Genomic DNA, 20,746 nt, shown 5'->3' on the forward strand with positions numbered 1-20,746 from the left:
CAGTTTGAAGCCCTTAATGCATGGATTAGGGCGGCGCATGAAAAGAACATGAACAGACGGCAGGAAAGAGTGAAACGCTCGGTAAGAGCAGTGCAGGATGCCAAGTGGGATGAGGATGCTAAAAGATGGAGGGCGCATAACATGGAAGTAAACAAATTGTATCCAGTGTTAGAGATGCCCGGAAATAAAAGCCCCCTAGAAGAGGATAGCCTGATAAACAGATTATTGACAGACAGGCCGCCTCCGTATAACAGAGCAGAAGGAGATGCCGAGAAAGGGGGGGGCAAGGCAGGAGAGCATGGGCCATTTCCCAGTTCCGAATGGGATCCCGCTGCAAAGAAAGAACTGTCCCAGCCTAGCCAGGTGCAGCAGGTGGTCGGGAGGTTTGTGGTGCAAAGAGCGCCAGAAATGGAGTGTGCCACATCCTACGCGTTACCTGATGCACTACAGGTACCTGTTACCATAGGTCCTATAGTATCGATATATGACCCGGAGAGAGCTAGAGGGGAGGAACGGGTACGGAGGGACAGAGAAAGGGCAGAGATGGCAAGGAGGAATGATACGATCAACTCCCCAAGCCAGTTGCCGATACCAAGAGAGTGGAGTACCCCAGTACCCACGGCAGGGGATCTGGGGAACATTAGATACCCAGAGGATATGAGGGGACCAGGACGGAAATCCTTTCAAGAGTTAAACGAGTACATGAAGCAATGGGACGAGGCAGTTGAGGCTCACAAGAGCATCATAGCGGCGGAAGCTGAAAGAGAAAGGCAGGACAGCAGAGCCCGGACTCACTGCGGGGCTGAAGAGAGCAGTCCGGAGTGGAACGGGAGGGAGAAAGACAGTAGGAGAGGCACCCATTGGGCCCGGAGTGGAGGTAGATCAGACCTGGAAAACGGGGGGGTGTCTCGCCCACTATGTAGTGATGAAGATAGAAGGGCTCGGGAGTACAGAGACAGCTTTAAGTGTATCCACTGCGTACCAGACAATAGAGAGCAGAGCGGGAGTTGTGAAAGGTCGCACCATAGTCCCTGTGATGACGGACATGAGCGCAGCCCAGGGAATATGGGAAACCAAGAAGGATCGTATCAGATACTGAGTGATACGAGGCCAAGAGAGAATGGAGATAGAAGGGAGAATATCAGGGAGTCCTACTGTGAGAAAAGAGGTAGAGGAGGACGAGACCCAGAGGGTGCCTGTAAGAGGGGTAACGCAGTACCAGGGGAAGGTGCTCAAAGGGGGGGGGCCACCTCCCCGAGCTCAGTTCCCGCAGCCACCCAGAGTAGGGACTATGGGTAAGACCTATAGACAGATGCCACTATTTGTCGGAGGAGAGGAATGCTATTATGTGGACCCACTAACTGGACAGAGGGTAGAAAGGGATGACTGCACCCTCGGGGCAGCTCTAGAGGTGGATCAGAGGGGACCCTATGTTGAGGCCGAAGTAGCAGGGTTCCCTACGACATTTCTAGTGGACACAGGAGCCACCTGTTCCACGATCAGGTCAGCCGCCGTGCCAGGCCTGCCTATGTCTGGAGAGACCATACAAGTGGTGGGGGTAGCAAACAGGAGAATGACCAGTCCTCTGACGGAACCCGTGCAGGTGAAAATAGGGAAGTACAGTGATGAGCACCAATTTGTGGTTTGCGATTCTAGTCCTGTATGTCTGCTAGGAAGAGACCTTTTGTGCAAGTTAAATTGCACTATATATTGCACACCACAGGGCGTGGAGGTATTGACTAATGATGATGATGCTGACTTCAAAGTCGCCAATTCCAGAATATGTGTGGAACTGTATCCCACTTTGACAGTAGACGAGCTACCCTGGGATCTGAGGGAGACCGTTGCTCCAGAAGTATGGGATTTCACTGGGGAAGAGATTGGGTTGGTGAAGGGAGTAGACCCAGTGAAAATTGTAGTGAAACCACATGCTGAGTTCCCAAGAACCCCTCAGTATAAATTGACACCAGAAACGATTGCAGGCATACAACCCGTGATTGAGTCCATGATTAAGCAGGGAATACTAAAGGAAATCGTGGGTAGTCCATGTAACTCCCCGATTATGGGTCTGCAGAAACCAAATGGGAAGTTTCGGATAGTGCAGGACCTCAGAAAGATTAATAACATAGTCGTTTCGTGTTGTCCAGTGGTACCAAATCCATCAGTGATACTGTTTCAGATACCGTTCCAAGCGGAATGGTTCACTGTAATTGATCTTTGTCAGGCTTTCTTTTCGATCCCTTTGGACGAAGAAAGCCATTTTCTTTTCGCATTTAAGCTGGAAGGTCGCGTCCTAACATGGTGTCGTATTCCTCAGGGGTATACAGAGAGCCCATCGATCTTCAACCAGCTCCTGAAGAAGAATCTTGAAAGTTTAGTACTGCCCCAGAGGTCAGTTCTGGTCCAGTACATAGACGACCTCCTTGTGGCGTCAGAGACAGAGGAAGCTTGCAGGGAAGACTCTATTGCTTTGTTAAACCATCTAGCCGAAAATGGGCATAAGGTGTCCCCGGGAAAATTGCAGTACTGCCTGACAGAGGTACAGTACTTGGGACACAGGATTGAGAAAGGGAAACGGAAGGTGTCACCAGACAGGATAGAGGCCATCATGAAAATGAGTGCGCCTAAAACGCAGAGAGAAGTCAGGATGTTTCTAGGAATGGTGGGATATTGCCGACAGTGGATCGCAAACTTTTCACTGAAAGCAAAGCCCTTACAAAAACTGACGCACAAGGAGGTGAGTGATCCGGTACCATGGGACAAAGACTGTTTGATGGCATTCCTGCAGCTGAGAGAGGACTTGTGTCGTGCTCCGGCTCTGGGAATGCCAGATTACGATAAACCATTCTTGCTCTACTGCTGTGAGAGAGAGGGATGTGCGCTGTCTGTGTTAGTCCAAATCCATGGGAATGCCCGTAGACCAGTCGCATATTTCTCGGCTACTCTAGACCCAGTAGCCGCAGCGTTGCCCGGATGTCTCAAATCCGTTGCTGCAACAGGTGTCAGCATTGAGAGGTGTGAGAATATTGTTATGGGGCATCCGTTAGAGGTGCATGTGCCCCATTCTGTTGAATTATTGATGACCAGGACTAAAACTCAGCATCTGACGAATAGCAGGCTCACGCGCTATGAGCAAGTCATTCTTGCTGCAGAGAACGTGACCCTCAGGAGATGCTCTGTTTTAAATCCTGCTACCCTAATGCCACTTCCAAATGATATTGAGGATGATGAAGAATGTACAGACCATGACTGCCTCGATGTGACTGAACTATGCACCAAACCAAGACCCGACATCGTAGATGAGCCACTGACCGACCCCGATGAAATTTTCTTTGTCGATGGCTCATGTGTAAGAGACGAAGTTGGGCAGTTAAGAGCAGCTTACGCTGTTTGTACAATTACTGGAGTAGTGGAAGCTGGATGCCTGGAAGGAGTACACTCCGCTCAGGTAGCCGAGATTATTGCCCTGACGCGTGCCTGCCTGGCAAGCAGTCAAATCCGAGTCACCATATACACTGACAGTCAATATGGTTACGGGGTAGTTCATGATTACGGGCAGTTGTGGTCTCAAAGAGGGTTCATGACCTCTTCAGGCTCTCCCATTCGCAATGGAGAGTTTGTGCGCCTGTTGTTAGAGGCATTGCAATGTCCAGCAGGTATCGCAGTTGTGAAGTGTACCGCACATACCAGAAATATGGACTTCGTGTCACAAGGCAATAGATATGCCGACGAAGTCGCACGGTATTGCGCGGAAACAGGGTACTCTTTCACCGAGGCGGAAGTGGGTGGAATAAATGTAAGGACTGAATTAGCTATGATATTGGAAACTGTTGATACTTGGGACGAACTGAAGGAGATACAAGAAAATGCTCCTGACTGTGAAAAAGAAACATGGCAAAAGGCAGGATGTGTAGTGGGGGAGGCCCATTTCTGGGTTTCAGCAGATGGCAGAGCTGTGTTGCCCAATGAGATGGTGAGCCCAATGGCCCGACAAATACATGGTCCTGTCCACTTAGGAAGAGATGCTATGCTGAGAGTGTTTAGACAGACCTGGTTCAACCCCAAGTTCAGAGTAGCAGCCGAAGCAGTGTGCCAGCGTTGTGTGACGTGCCAGCAGTTGAATGTAGGGAAAAAGACCCCAGTTGCACTGAGCCACATAGGGAGGTCAGGAGGTCCATTCAACAGAATGCAGATAGATTTTATTGAAATGCCAAGGTGCAGCCGCCTCCGTTATATCCTGGTGGTTGTTTGCGTTTTCTCTAGATGGGTTGAGGCATATCCTACACGCAGGTGCGACACCCTCACAGTAGCTAAGATATTGCTCAGGGAGCTTATCCCGCGCTTCGGGGTGCCGGCCTCTTTGGAATCAGATAGGGGAACGCATTTCAACAGCTCGCTTGTGAAAATGATTTGTGCAGCTTTAAATATAGACCAAAAGCTGCATTGCAGTTATCGACCAGAGGCTTCAGGAATTGTGGAGCAGATAAATGGCACCATCAAGGCCAGAATTGCGAAGGTGTGTTCATCAACATCCTTGAGTTGGCCTGATGCGCTGCCATTGGTCCTTATGAGCCTCCGTAGTACCCCGGATAGGAGAACTGGTTTGTCTCCTCATGAGGTACTGATGGGAAGAGCAATGAGGTTACCTTCTGTCCCAACTGCTGCATTGATTAGCATCACAGATGATATGATCCTGGACTATTGTAAGGGGCTGTCTGACGCCATTCATTCTGTGTCCCTTCAGGTGCAGGCTGCCGAGGTACCATCGTGCCAGGACCCTTGTCATGACTTGCTTCCTGGGGACTGGGTCCTGGTGAAGAAGCACGTGAGAAGCAGCTGCTTGGATGTTCGTTGGCGTGGGCCCTTTCAGATCATCCTGACCACAAACACAGCCATGAAAGTGGGAGGCCTGCCCAATTGGATCCACGCGTCGCATACGCGGAGAGTTCCAGCACCTCTGATAGAAACAGCTCCTCTCTCGGATAGACGTCCAGCAGCGGACCGAGAAGCCATAGAGGGGGCTAGCCAAGCTGTAGAGGTGCCAGCGGAAGCAGGGAACGAGTCTGACCAAGCTGAGGACGGTCAGTACAACAGCGAAACAGACAACGCTACTGAAGGAGAAAGTAGCTGGGAGTACGAATCAGACACTGACAGGTCTGACAGAGAGCGTGAACCAACGAGAAGAAGACGGAGTAGAAGGGTACGCGGAGAAGCTGATTGGCCGCAGAGAAGGAGCTCGAGCCTAAGGTCAACTCTGGAGAGAACCCTTCCTCCAATATCAGAAGACTCGGACCCAGAAGACGGTGCTCAGGGCGCTGGAGCACCAGAGTTGAGGAGGTCAAGAAGAGTGCGTGTGCCTAACAGAAGATACTCCACCCCTGAGTGGACATATCTGGCGACAGATGGCTTCGAAACCAGTGACGGGGAGGATCAGAGCGGTGGTGGTGTCCAGTTCTGAGCCCATCGTAACAGTGGAGATAAGATTGTTAGTGCCCGGTGTCGAACAAGAAGGGTCACTGACATTCATGCTCCCCCGTCCTCCCCGCCTCAGCAAGATAAAGGACATGTTTCTCACAGAATTGCAATTCCCTGATTTTGGTTCAAAGATATCAGCCGCAGAAGAGCACAATCTTCGTCTGGAAATATTGAATTTTGCCGTCGAAGCTGCAGGCGAGCGCCTGATAGTGGATGCTTAAAAAGACTTTGTAAATAAGCGTGAAGAAAAGAAGATTACCTAGCGCCTAGGAAGCAGAGAATCTTAGGGACTTTCCCTGAGTGGATGGAGAAGGGCTAGGGTTGTCTGTATTGAACTGTAAAGAACTTTGGTGGAAAAGGTTGTCAGCTTCCAGTTGCGTGGTTCTCAAGACAAAAGGAGTAAAGAGACTGTAAAGGAAAGAAAGAAAGAAAGGAACTTTGTGCAGAGTTACGAGAGAGCCACACTATCTGATGAAATGGAGGCTGGTACTCAGAACCGCAGAGCAAAATGTATAATAGGTACACTAATAGTAGGAGTGATAATATTAATTGCTTTAGTAGTGACTGTCTCCTATGTAAAGGGACGTGAGGAAGAGGCAAAGGTAACAGATGTGAAATCTGTAGAGGCGCTTACACCCGTCGTTGCTGGTGGGAAAGGGGAGAACACACAAGAGAAAGCGTTATTAGCTGCAGAAGCTCGCAGGTTACACGTAGATGAGTCCCAAGGTGACTTTAGGTCAAATGCTTATGCAAAATTATTGTATGAATATGTGGATGCCATGGAGGTCAAGGACTGCTATGTCTGCATGCAGTTGCCGGCGTCTGTAGATGAGGGCATTCGTTATCATCACCTCCCGCTGACATATGGCATTACATGTAGCTTATTGCTTAGTATATTTTATGGGAGAGATAGTTTTGAATACTATTTCTCCAATTATGACTCAGTGTTGCCAGAAGTCCCAAATTATAAACAGATGAATAAATGGGACTACTGGAAGAGCGAAGACAGGTTGGCAAAGTTTTTCATTCCTTGGATTACTCTAGATACTTCACATGCCCGCAGAAATAACCTGACATGCAAGGTGTCAGAGGTCGAGAAAAAGTTCATAGGGCAGGTGGATGATCGAAATAGGAGACAAAAGATTTTGAAAAAATCAGGACAAGGGAAAACAGATTGGACCGATGAAGAAAGGGTGCACAAAAGAAAGGGTAGTAGTGGTCCAATAGCTTTAGATAGAACGCAGAGAGGAAAGTTATGTCTTCACAGAGCCAAAATGTATTATGAAAATGTATACGTGGGAGAAGTTAGCTGTGAACATGCTTTCAATCTAGAGTATTACACCAAGGACTTCCTGAAGGGAATGCAAGTGATTCCAAATGTATATTTCGTATGTGGAAGAAATGCCTACGTGAAGCTGCCCGATAATTGGTATGGCTCATGTTACTTGGCAATTATCTTCCCTAAAATATACCATGCCCAGGACTTAGAGATCATCGAGGGCAAGACATCATCGAGGGGAAGGAGAGATGTAGGAGGTGTAGAAATGGTTGGAGATGTCTTTGGAGCTGTGTTCCCTTTCCTAGGATTAATTCTTAATGATGTTAAAATTAGACGGCTAGCAACAGTCGTAGACAGGTTGTCTGCCAGTACTGCTCAGTCCTTAATGCTGGTAGAAGGAGAGATGCAATCGATAAGGGCTATGGTTCTTCAGAACCGTCTTGCCTTAGATGTCCTATTAGCAAAAGAGGGCGGAGTCTGTAAGGCTTTGAAGGTCCAAGAATGTTGTACTTACATTCCAGACAATTCGAAGCCCCTTGAAAAGGTTATTAGGAACATAACTGATATTCACAAGGAGATCGAAGACTTGAGCAGAGAAAATGTCTGGGAAAAGGTGGGCCAGGGGATAAGTGACGCAGGAGGTTGGCTCACCACCTTAGGCAAAAGCTTTGTGTGGAAAATACTGAAACCTATCATCATAATATTGATCTGTGGGATCGTGTTGTGGGGATTGGTGAGGGTATTCAAATGGTACAGATCAAGAAGGTCAGAGAGGGCTCGGAGAAAACAGCTGCAGAAATTGGCTGCCATACAAGATAGTCAGTACCGGAGTCTGAGGGCTCTGGAAACACAGAAACGAGTTATGCTAGCAATCACTGCAGTTTGAATATTAATGATGACCCCGAGAGGTCATCAAAGGGGGGAACTGAGAGAGCGCAAACTGACCAAAATGTAGAAATACATCACACTTACACGTAGTAAGCACAATTCATGAAGAGAAATGCCATGAGTGCTGATAGTATCCAAAGTTATATTCTAAAATGTGTAGTTAATATAGAAGTTTAAATAGAAGTGGAACTAATACAGAAATGTGTGAAGTAATAAGCTTTTATTAAGCGTGATTATTCCTGAATCCATGTTGTGTAGCTGCTAAATGTAAGATGGCATACGGAAACGTTGAAATGTGGTAGGCCTCAGGGCCTGAGCAAGGCGGGAGGGGGAAGGCGATTAAAATGCACAATATGGATTGCACTAATGTTTAGAATAATGAGTAGGCTTTTTGATTTATAGACGTGTTTACCGAAATCAGTAGAATATGAGTACTAACATGCTAATAATTAAAGAAGAAGTTGAATGCTATAAAATGTAGTAGAGCTGGAAAGCTTTAAATGTTGATTTATACGTATTAGTTTGGGTCGAAGAATGTTGCAATGCGGTTGGAAAACCATGAGAATGGGATTAGGCTGCAGAATGTCTGTCTGGAAGAGAAAAGGGGGTATTCAATTATTAATATAATGAATAGAAGCTTGTTCAAGAAATGGACCAGACATGGAGGAGGGTTCCGGAATGTTTAAGGGGTATCAGCGGGCCGGAGACGAGTCTGAGAAGCAAGGTCGACTCTAACCACAAGGCCTCATCATGGAAAAAGCCAGAAGCTACACCACGTGAGGGGCGTCTCGCGAGGGGCGTCCTAAATGTTGTTGTATTTCTGTATTAGGGACAGCACCCCTGGGTGGAGTTAGAGCAGACGCCTGAGGACCCTTTAGAGAGCGGATGGGTAGGCAGAGAGGGGTCATGACTGGAGAACTATAGGTTTTCACCAAGAGTTCGAGAGTGGGTGGCTTCCTTTGGGAGTCATTCACTGCTGACACCTTTGATAGGTTGAGACCTGGTTAAGTAGGGATACCATCTAGAGCAGGGTAGGGAAAGCCTAACCTGTATTTTCCTTCCGCCTGTAAATGAGCGATAGATTTCAATACGTGTCTATGCTAACGGCACTATTGTTTTTAGAACTGGTATTGATAGTTTCCGTTGTTCGTCTGAGGGCTTTCAGAGAACACGTGTACGTAGTTGGGCCCGTGTATTTGGTGAATCTCATCTTGAGATGCTTGTACCTGCAACTTATAATAAATCTTTGAAAGCTAGAAGTTGTTTGTGATCCTTCGAAGCAGAGTCCTTTATTGGGGGAGCTAACTTGGTGACAGATGCACTTTCTTTCCTCAATGACAGGCAATAAAGATTCAGTCGACCTGAACGGGGTTTTAGATCGATGGTGATAAGGTATTGATCAAAATCTCAACCCTTCCACAGTACAAAAGGGGGTGGTGATGGACGATGGAATTAGGCTCAGATCTCTGTACTGGGGTGAATGTATGACATTGTTCTGCAACTGTTGTTTTTGCATTTGTCACCCGAGTGGGATGGGTATGCTTAGACGTGAGTCCCATGCTCTCCACACCACTGGAGTCAAGCTATCCTGTCTGAAGACGGCTGAAAGCCAGAAACCGGTCCTAGGATGCTTTATTCCAGTCCAGGAAAGACATGGCTTGGCCTGGACTGTTCCCATGAGGCACAGGGTCAAGGCTGATTTGCATATGGCCATGTCTGAACTGAGGTGGTGTGGAGTGCAAAAAAACGATGGATTTAGGCTCAGATCTCGGTACTGGGGTGAATGTATGACATTGTTCTGCATTCTGTCCATCAACTGTGGTTTTTGCATTTGTCACACTGAGTGGGATCGGTATGCTCAGACGTGAACCCCATGCTCTCCACACCACTGGAGTCAAGCTATCCTGGCTGAAGACGGCTGATAGCCAGATACCGGTCCTAGGACGCTTGATTCCGGTCCAGGAAAGACATGGCTTAGCAGTTTGGGCTATACTGTTCCCATGAGGCACAGGGTTAAGGCTGATTTGCATACGGCCATGTCTGAACTGGGGTGGTTTTGAGTGCAAAAAACAATGGATTTAGTCTCAGATATCTGTACTGGGGTGAATGTATAACATTGTTTTGCATTCTGTCCATCAACTGTTGTTTTTGCATTTGTCACCCCGAGTGGGATGGGTATGCTCAGATGTGAGTCCCATGCTCTCCACACCACTGGAGTCAAGCTATCCTGGCTGACGACGGCTGATAGTCAGAAACCGGCCCTAGAATGCTTGATTCCGGTCCAGGAAAGACATGGCTTGGCAGTTCGGGCTGGACTGTTCCCATGAGGCACTGGGTCAAGGCTGTTTTGCATATGGCCATGTCTGAACTGGGGTGGTGTGGAGTTCAAAAAACCGATGGATTTAGGCTTAGATCTCTGTACTGGGGTGAATGTATGACATTGTTCTGCATTCTGTCCATCAACTGTTGTTATAGGTCGCAGCACACTCCTGCTATGCTATTTGCTGTAAAGCGCCTAAAGGGCAGGTTGGGTCTGCGTTAAACACGGAAGCAAACAATGAATAAATGCTTTAAAAAAAATTAACAACAATAAAGAAAACTATTACCAGTTGATTATTTGTTGAATGTAGAAACAAATGAAGCTCTTCCAAAGCTCTTTGTCCAGATCCCGGTCTCAGCCCTCATAGTTTCTCCATTCTCCCTCCAGGAGCATTGCAGTTCTCCACAATGAGACATCATGCTCCCTTCCACCCAGCCTCCTATGCTCTCTCTCTTGTTCCCCCCCCCCCATCCATCTTGTGGTCTGTTCTAAAATGTAAATTAATACATTCCATGACAGCGCCTTGATACCAGGCTAGGGCGACAAAGCACTGTAAAAATGCCCAATTACAGAGGTGTCCAACAAAGGTCCAGGAAGGCCAGGTACATATGAGCATTTTAGGATAACCCCAAGTAAGTGAGTTCTATTTAGAGTAACTGTGTCTATATGTATCCTATATAAACATTGTGATAATCTGGCATAGATCTTGAATTCCTTGCTTTATGTTGGACATGGCCTCCTTACATTATATCGTAATTAAAGCACAAGAAATCAATTCAATATACAGTGTGAGCTGTGCACAAGATCACCATTATTAATGGCCTTAATAATTTGTTTGCATGAAGTGTGGGGTTCTTTCAGTGCAGAGTGCCTTTGGTGGCATTCTTACAATAGACCCCAAATACTAAACTGCTTCTCATTCGACATAAAATTGCATTTGCCAGCTGTACACGATTTACATAAAAACAATTCATTAAGAACACCTGGAGGCGGTGTCATCTAAGGCTTCCACTGCACATATTTACATAATCCATTTCTCCTGAACGCCAGGGTCGCATTTATACAAACTCTATTTGCCGCAGTCACTATGTATTGAAAAATCTGTATATGTAGCTGTTGCCACTAATGCGCTTCTCCAAGTTTATTATATTTTAGGTAATAATTTGTATGTATCTTTTTATGTGGACCTCATTGGAGTTCCAAATCTTAATAAATATTGAATTGAAATGCCTTTATACAACGAGCATTTGCAGGTTTATAATTCTTGTTCTTGACTCTCTGAATAAGGGTTTTCTTGACTGATCTGGCCCTCTTCCCACACAGAGGGGCTTCTGATAATTCATCCCTGGCTCTTGCATTTTGGGAAAATGAAAGATGGCAGGGGCCACTCCCATCATTGGCAGTCCACAGGGACAGGTCGTTGGTCTGGGGGCCTTTCCCACTGCTTCCAGTATCTTTGCCTCTGGTGGAGAGAAAGGGAACCTCCCGGTCTAATAAAACAAGAAGGGAAGACAAAGGGACAAGAAAACACGAGTGCAGGGGACAGAGGGACTCTCACAACTGAGTCACATTGGGCCTCTGAACAACAGGCACAAGGTCAAAGGGACAGTGCTGCCAATAATAACAGGAACAGGGTATGGCAGGTAGGCCCAGACCTGTTCTACTAGAAGGAGGCAGATACATAAGAATCCAGAGAACATGCTTCAATTAGGGCCTAGATCAGGAACTAACAACCCCAAAGGACACCCAGAAGACCCCTAGGACTGCACGAGAAAAACGCACCACCTCGGTTGTTTGGAAGGGCGCAGGACAAGTTGCCCTCTAAAAACAAAACACTGCATGGTGGGCCACAAGATCTGAACTCCCACTGAGAACAATTAGGCAGGGACAACACTACTGCACTCGACATTCACACAGGTTCACTGGAAGGTTTCAAAACCCACCCACTTTACGGTATAATCTATGGGGTAATCCTCACCCTCCAATCCACCCACCCACACCAGTGTGTTAAGGGAACAAAATCCACCCTTAGAAAGCCTTTGCTTCAATTAATGACTACTCAAGGGTGGTGTTCGAATAAAGCACCAAGAGGCCAAGTAAATGTCAAATACTGCTAAACAAATGTACCCTAGGGTCAGATAAGCGAGTGATGCTAGAGAGATCTTTGCCTTGGTGAACAGATGTTTGAGCAGCAGCAAAGCATCTCCGTGAGTTAATTCCCCATTGCACATTTTGCCTTTGTGGCTCTGTACAATTTCTGCCCCCACTTCCCCCCTCCATCTGTTCGCGCCTTTGTCTTGCTCTTTGCTGAATTCTTTATTTAATGTCCTCATAGGAACACTTCTGCTTGTTCTGCGACTCTTCAGAGAGATGACATTTCCCAAACAGCCTTTTAATTGTCTCATGATCTTAAAAGGCTTCACTCCTTTTGATGGTTTCCTCGACTTCATCCAATACTTGTGTACCAGCCCCTCCACGCGGATTCACTCCCTAAATAAAACAGAATAGGCCAATTTTGATCAGATTCGCCATAGCTCTCCCTTCCGTTGCCAGTCGTATTACCGGGGATGTGTCAAACTGAGGGCCACAAGGCGAAAGCGAGGAATCTTTACTCAATTCACATAAGCTACTTTATTTGTCATGCCCGCCCCCCCTCCCAACTAAATCTCACTCGCACACAGAAAACCTATTAATGTGGCATAGAATACCTTCAACATTCCTAAAGCAATGAACCTCTGTGTTGGTATTTGAATCGGAGTTTTCGTGCTTTTTCACAAGTTTCCGCCGAGTGGATTTGCTGGAAAGTACAACAGTGCAAGCCAAGGGTGATGTACTCTGACACATGCTGCGCGCATGTCATCGCTTTCCATGTTCAGTTACTACGTGCATGGACATCATTCTGGGGTCTCCAGGGGTTGGGGGTCGCAGCTGCGACCCCTGGCTTGCCCCTTGCTACCCCTGGCACTGCTTTTGCGACCCTTGGCCTCAGAGGTGGCAGAATCAGTGCCTGGAACACAGGGGCAGCTCTTCCTAATGGACGCTGGTTGGGGCTCCACTTGTCTGGTTTCTGTCAATTTTATTTTTATTATACAAATAGTGAATAATAATATTAACTATTAGCATAATAAAAAAATTGAGTACATTAGCTGGAATGTGATCCTATCTGGAAGCTAAGGTAAGAAAGGAATGCTGTTAAATGCATGTTGAATGCATGCTTGCGGGTGGGAGTGTGTTTATGTGCGAGAGAGTGTGTGAATGTGTTAGTGTGTGTGAGCATGTGTGTGTGTCAAAGTAAAGGTCAAATGGGGTGCAATGTCGCTTCCACTCCCCTTGGCATTTTGGAGAATTGACGTCCATGACTTCATGTATGCCCAAACACAACTACCTTGACAGTCTCCTGGTTAAAACCTAAGGCAATGTACCCAAAGATAGACATTGCTTCTGGTCTTCTTCTAAAGCTGATGTTTGTCTTGTCAAGCAAGATGGCAATGGCTGCATACTACTTCATAATACCATGCAGAACATTTCTCTTCTCCACACCTTTGTGGCTATACATTCCTGCTAGGGCTAAAGGCTTCCATTTAACAAATAAGCAGCCATTTCTCTTCCTTGCTGGAGTGTGTGAGGTTTTATTAGGCAAAAATAGTTCAGAGTTTCAAGCTTTTCCTACATACATGTCGTCACTTACTTTTCCACGGCAAGGTCGCAATTTATTTTCATGAACACTAGCTGGTGCTGCAATTCAATGATATGTCTTTTTTTCTTGCCAGTTACCTTTAAAACCGTTTTCCTTGTGACTTTGAAAATAAAATGATCTTGTGGAACTTCTTTTCCTCTAAACAACTTTAGAGGAGTATGAAATTCTCAATTGTTACTTGAATGCACATAAGAAGAAAAATCGCACATTTCTATAGGTACTGTAGTATTCACAAGAATTATGGTGACTTTGCAAGAGAAAATATCTGTAACTCCGTACATTCCTAGATTGAGGGCCTCAGTAACCACATCTGTCTTTTACATAAGGGGTGTAGTTACCATTCGTGCAGCAGGTCAAGTGGCACCGGGACCCAGAGCCCAGAGGGACCAGTTGAACCCTAATAAATGCTATATTTTATTACCCCTACAGCAGTCAAAGGGTAATTTTCCTTTCTTGCACCAGAGCTCATGGCATCTTTTCTACACTACTACCTTCCATTACACCTTAAATACTCTGAATACAGCTGCTAAATTTTGATGGCACTTCCTCTCAACATTTTCATAATTTTTAACTTGTAATGGAGCAGTTCTCGACTGACAGAATCACAGAACTGTCTCAAATCGCAAAACCCTGCTTGGCTCTACCTTTATCAAGAACGTACTCTTCCACTTAATAGCATGGTCAAGATTTGAAAGTGCAGCTCTTTATCCTGCCTATTTCAATGTGTCAAGGCCTCATCTCTCTTTATTCAGTTAGCAGCAGCAGAATCCATGTAATCACTATTCTGCCCAATGCCAGGAAGGTGAGGGGCCCATACCAAACTAGTTAGTTCTTACCTCCTATCTGTCAATGAATTGGAATTAAGTACCTTTCCTCCATGTGTCTAGTATTAATCCAGTTTTACAAATTGATTCATTTAATTTGTAACACTTTTCAACCCCTACTGTAGGAATTGAAATGTAATAGAATGCATTGACGTGGAAAGGCTCTTTAAGATTCTGGTTGGTGTATGTGTGTGTGGGGGGTGCTTCTGCTGAAAACCCCGCTCTTCTACCCTCAAAGCTCATGGGAGCCAGTGCAGAATAGAGAAGTGGGCAAAAGCCAGCTAATATGCAAGGGGGACCAGCCACAGAATGCGCGCGCAGCACCTGCGCGCGTGCCTCGCATTCCCTCTGGTGCCTGTTCCGGTTTCTGTTAAAAGAACTGCGCCACAAGAGATGCAACCACGCAGACCCGAGGGGCATTTTGCCCCTTGGAGCTGTGCGGCTCTGTTTGAATAAACAATCAAATTTACGTGAATAATATAGGAGTGTTTGAGGAGGAGCATGGAAGTGGTGCAGATCTGGCAAAGCAAATTAAGTGAGCTGGTAGGAGTGCGCACAATTTTATTGCTACCACAATGATTGGGCAAAAATTAATTCTTTGTCAATTTCATGAAGATTTGAAACTCATATTTATTTTTAAACTGTGCTTCTGAACAAATTCTACCTTTTATGTGACGAATTTCTCATGAATTTGTAGATTTTTGTCCAGAAAAATAAGCAGCAAAAAACTCTTTTCAAATTTCACCTATTTTGCGGAAAATAATTTTAGGTTGAGTTTTACCCCCAAATGTAATCTACTGAACATTAGGGTTTTCCATACAATTTCACAAAGTGTAAAGGAAGCAATTTCACATAACCACATTGATTCCCTAGACTCGATAAAAAGACATTCTCCAGTGTGTACAGTTATACCTATCTCAGGTAGATGTACAGTGGCCTCCTTAAAAGTGACAGAAATGTGGGGGTCACAGTTAAAAAAAAGTGGTGGTGCCACGTACAATGGACAATCATGAAGATAGTGGCCATGTGTTGGGGTGTGTACACACACATACACATGCATACATATAAAGCCATTTAAACATGTTATGCAGACCATGAATTAAACATCACTAAGGTCTGTGGAAGGGGAAGTGTCTTCTCTCCCATTCTCCCCTTCACACCATCTTTTTTCTGGAGTCTCTCAGTTAGACACTTATGTCTTTTTTCTCCTGATATCTGTCTGAAAACCTCAATCTTCATATCTCATGCCTCATCTCATACTTCTTTTCTCTCTATAGTTCACAGACTTCCATGCATGTCCTTCCCCTCACCCCCCCCCCCACACTCGATGCACCCACTCACCTGGAAGCACTGTATTTTCTTTATCTTTTACCCTGGCAGTATTTTGACGTTTGTGCACCACTTTCACATGCTTTTGCATAAAATTACATGTACAATTGGCACATATGATCATTGCTCTATGTGCTCTGCAAAGAGGCCAAGGATTGGACAATGATGTATTTTGGACCTCTTTATGACCCACTGATGTGGGCGCTGTAAGAAATTCACTGTACGTTGGGTCTGAACTCCACAGCTCTCCATCACAGCCCATTATAAGCTGCCACCCACATCCTGAACTGACACAGATCAATAGAGGCAGCACTTGTTTCAGTGCACACCAGGGGCGGTGGGTGACATTTCAAAGTGGTGGGCGCAAAGTGATTTGCATACATTTAATGACCCCGGTCTGTATCCATTGTACTGAGCAGTGCCCATATACTTTTACTTTATACCACGCGTCTTTCTGTACCTCTCAATCCCGGCGTGCCTCACCACTCACGCTGTGACCCTCGCCAGCCGACAGACTCACCATATTCCAGGGAGCTCTTCGTCTCGTCCTTCCACTCGGTGCCACGGCCCCTCAGACTAGCCTTCCTCAGCATCTTAAGGCCGAAGCACGTGACGTGACGTCTCCACTCGGCGCTGAATGCAACAAAAAAGAATCTGGAAAAAACGGCCGAGCTGCCTTTTGTGTGCATTTAAAAGAAAAGAAATGTCCGATATGTTGTCCATGAACTGGCTAAATCTGAGACGCCGACCCCGGGCCGGCCGCGACAGAGCTCTTCCTTGACAGGACGTCCCACCCCCACCACGCGCGGCATCCAATGATGGATGCTGCGCGGTGGACTAGCCAATCCTGGCACTGCATGCAGTGCCAGGATTGGCTAGGGGGGCACATTTGCTGCTCGCCCTGTCGCCCTTTGTAAACCCGGGCGGTGGCAGGCGAACAAGGTCCCGCTGGGGAACTTACAGTGCGGTAAGCGCGCATGCTTGGGCAAGTTGCAAACAAATTTGCACTTGCGCAGTACGGTCTGCTGCAGCCTGAGTGTGTGGAATGTCTGTCACTCAAGCTGCAGCAGGCCACCCCCCCCCCCCCCCGGCCCCTGCGCAATTCCCGACGGCTGATTATTGAATGTTGCAACTTGCAATGTATTATGTTTATCATGTACTACAGTCACAGTAATTTTATTTACATAGGATGGTGGCCAGCGGCCGCAATGCGGGTCCATGTGGCTGTTGGGGCTACGCCCCTACGCCCCAATGGACGCACCGCTGCTGGTACACACTGTACATAAATATTATGTTGCATCAACAAAATATCCAGAAACACAACATCTTTAAAAAATCAGATACTCTTAGGGCATTCAAGAGTAAGTTAACCCATTCGCTGCACCCGTCAGCCAATGGCTGTCGCGAGCCCGCTGGCCGATGTGGCCCCACCCCCGCAAGAAATCACCCGCACGCGGCCGAATTTACGCATCGGTTAACGGGTTAAAAGTGAAATATAAACAGGCTGAGAGGACAGGGAGTGGTTTTGCGGCCTGAAGCAGTCACCAGATGATGAAGTACAAGAGGGGGCTAGTACAGTTGTAGATGGGGCACCAGCCCCACCCCTTCCACTTCCCTTAGCCATGACACTACAAATTTAACCAAATTTAGAGCATTGCAATGTTGGAGAGCTCTGCTAAATAAAACAGAGTGGCAGCAGACCCCTGTGTGTTTACCACTTTTATGGACGTTGGTTTCAACATTCAATTTCTTGCCTTTGTGTTCGTTTTTGTCCCTGAGTAATATTTACCCTTTGTAGGTGTAATGTTTTAATAGCTTTGTAGCTCTTCTGCCTCAGGCTGTACCTATAGTTAAAGGGCCTCTACGTTGTTATTGGCCCAAGGCCTCTAAGTTAGGGACAAAGCCTTTAACAAATAGTGTGACCCTGGGCAGCTTTGTTGAATTTGAAGCTATCAAGTACTTTCTTTATTGTCCTGCAATAATACTGTGTCCAGAGCATCAACTGGCAGCATATTGTCACAGTAAGTATATGTAAGGAAGTGTACATTTTCTGTTCTTAACTTCACATCTACTTGCCTTGATGATATATTTATATTTTACGGATATTGCAAAATTAATTGAAGCATGACCGGCTTTATAAGGGGAAAAATAGATTTTGGCAGGATCACATCATTTCGTGCGGTGTGAAAGACTTGATTCGGTGACGGTCTCCAGTTGCTGAAATTGTCATCTTATCACGAGAACACATATTTCTGTTTTCTGATTCTGCTCACAGTTCTTTGCCTGGTACAGTCCAAAAGATGAACCCATTGTCTGGTGTATGTTTGATAAAGTGGGCACGACCAGATCAGTAGAAGTTGTGCTTTTGGACACTGCAGTGATCAGGAGAAGTTGTGCTTTTGGACACTGCAGTGATCAGTAGAAGTTGTGCTTTTGGGCACTGCAGTGTTTGTAAAGGATATATGTTCTAGAAAAAAATAACTTCGATGACTAGATCACAAAAGGACATCTTTAGGCCGTATAACTGTCCTTGCTAGAACACATAAATATGCGTTGTGTGATGTTAGAAATGTTGAGATATATAAAGGAATTCGTGCACCTTTACCACTCCAAATAACCTCTTTTTAATCACCAGAACAGTTAGCAAATTCGTTTTGCAATGGCCCATTTAACCATCAACTCCACCGCAGTAGGCTTGCACACTGTGGCACTCAGTGACAACCAGGATCTCGTGTAGAAGTTGACACAAGGCTGTTTGGAAGACAAAACGTTAGGGAAGTAAGTATGGCTGTTCACAAGGAAAACCCAAATGAGACAAAATATTGTGTAGTGTATCTTTGTCATTTATTAACTGTTGGTCCCGCCACAAACATTCAGTGACCAGTGCAAGCTGATGGGGAAATATCAGCTGGATGGTAAGCCCACTTCCTGTTCGATTGCCAGCCCATACATCAGCACCATTGTGCAAAATGTTTGTGTTGTGACAAAATCCACACGTGTACTTGGTGCATTTGATGCACAAAAATGTCTGAAGATAGTTAACTTAGTGCATCATTCACACTGGCCGAAGTTGAGGAGGCTTTAGCGAGGGTAATCTGTATGAAAGCTCCAGGCCCTGATGGGGACCCACTAGACCTGTTTAAAAGAAACCCCAATCTGTGGGCACCCTTGCTCGAAAACGTTTTTAAAGCTGTGGTGATTGGCCTCATCCCAACAACCTGGAAGGAGGCCATTGTGGTCCCAGTGCATAAGAAGGGCAACATGAGTGACCCTGTCATAGGCCAATTTCACTAATCAATGCCACTGCTAAGGTATTGGGGAGGGTCGTCCTTGCGCGCCTTGAGACCTGGGCAAACAGTACAGGGAATTATTTGTGGCACGTGCACTGCTTAAGTCTTTTGCGAATTCTCATGCGCATGTTTGTGTATTATTTGGGTGCTCCGTAGGAGGCGTCTGACGTCCAGAGAGGCTTAGTTGAATAAAGTAGAAATACGTGTTACTAGTGGGACACTAGGAACATCCCTGCGGGCACACCTCACACTCCTCACTGTTAAATGAGGATTCTGATCCAAATGTTGATTCAATGTTTTTCAAACTTTTAGTCAGTAAATATTAGTTCATAAGTCTTTTGTATTCTTAGTCAAAATGAAGTTCTGTTATAGTTCATTCATAATCAATTCATTTCATTTCACCAAATGCGACATTATTGTTAATCCATCCATCCAATGCATTTCGGGCATTTACAACATGCCCTTCATCAGGGTAAAATACTATGACGAAGGAAAGTAAAAAGAATATCAAAACCAAAACATAATACGATCTGTTCGCTATACATATCTTATAATGTTGTAATGAGACTTAGCGTCTCCCTTATTAGGCAATAATAGAGAAGGAATTAGATTTTCCTAAAATTGGAGGCAACCTGGTCCCATTATTATCTTATGCAGACAACACCGTGCTAATGGCTTTGGCAGCCATAGTTCGTCTGTTTATTCTATTTACCGTGTTCATCATGCTGGGTACACTGCTTTGTTTTATCTGCCTAATTGCAGCTCACTCTTTCTATGCAACATTGTAATTGTTTCAATAAATGTATTGAAAACACTAATTGTAACTTTCTTGTGTTTACAATGGGCATGCAGAAGTAAACAACGAAAAGTATCTGTTTCCACAATACCTCTGGGGATCATCATGTCATGTTCTTTTTTTTTTTTTGTCCTCATCCACGCCCTTGGTATCTGAGTAGTAGTGCGTAGAGATAAGTGTACTGTCACAGATAAACTGGTATAGGCATTGGATGTTATGAGGTGGTACGCCCATCAGTACTTCTATATGCTCCCACAGCACCACGTCAAGATAGCCATCAGGGTAGTATGCTGCAGTCAAGTACCCAATCCTGTATCGAATCGCCCTATTGGGTATACAGACGTAAAAGAAAATGATTTCCAAACAGCGTAATCATTGGACTTCGGGAAAAAAAAAAAAAAAACCAAAAAAAAAAAAAAAAAAAAAAAAAAACCCGATTACATACTCAACTATGGCCAATGTAGTAAAGACCAAAAGTTTCTCTTATCTGGATTGCCCGATCTTTGTAGGTCCATTTTTGATGTTTGTAGAACAGAAATTCGCCAGTCCTGCAGGGAGGGGGGTAACGGATCTTTCCACTTCTTGCAGATTTCCCGTCTGGCTAACAAGATTCCAAAAAAGAGTAAGTTCTTTGCTGAACCCTGGAATTCTGGTGCAAACCCAAAGATTATAAGAGCGGGGCATGGCCGGACTTGGGAACCTAAGGCGGTAGTGAGTGTAAGACAGACCGCATTCCAAAAAGAAAGTAGCAAAGGGCAATCATAAAACATGTGTAGATCAGAAGCCGCCACCAGACCACATTTAGGGCATGCCACTGCTGAATTGTTTGGGAACTTTGAGAGCCTCTC

The sequence above is a fragment of the Lissotriton vulgaris genome, chromosome 12 (genome assembly GCF_964263255.1).
Source record: "Lissotriton vulgaris chromosome 12, aLisVul1.2, whole genome shotgun sequence".
NCBI lineage: Eukaryota > Metazoa > Chordata > Amphibia > Caudata > Salamandridae > Lissotriton > Lissotriton vulgaris.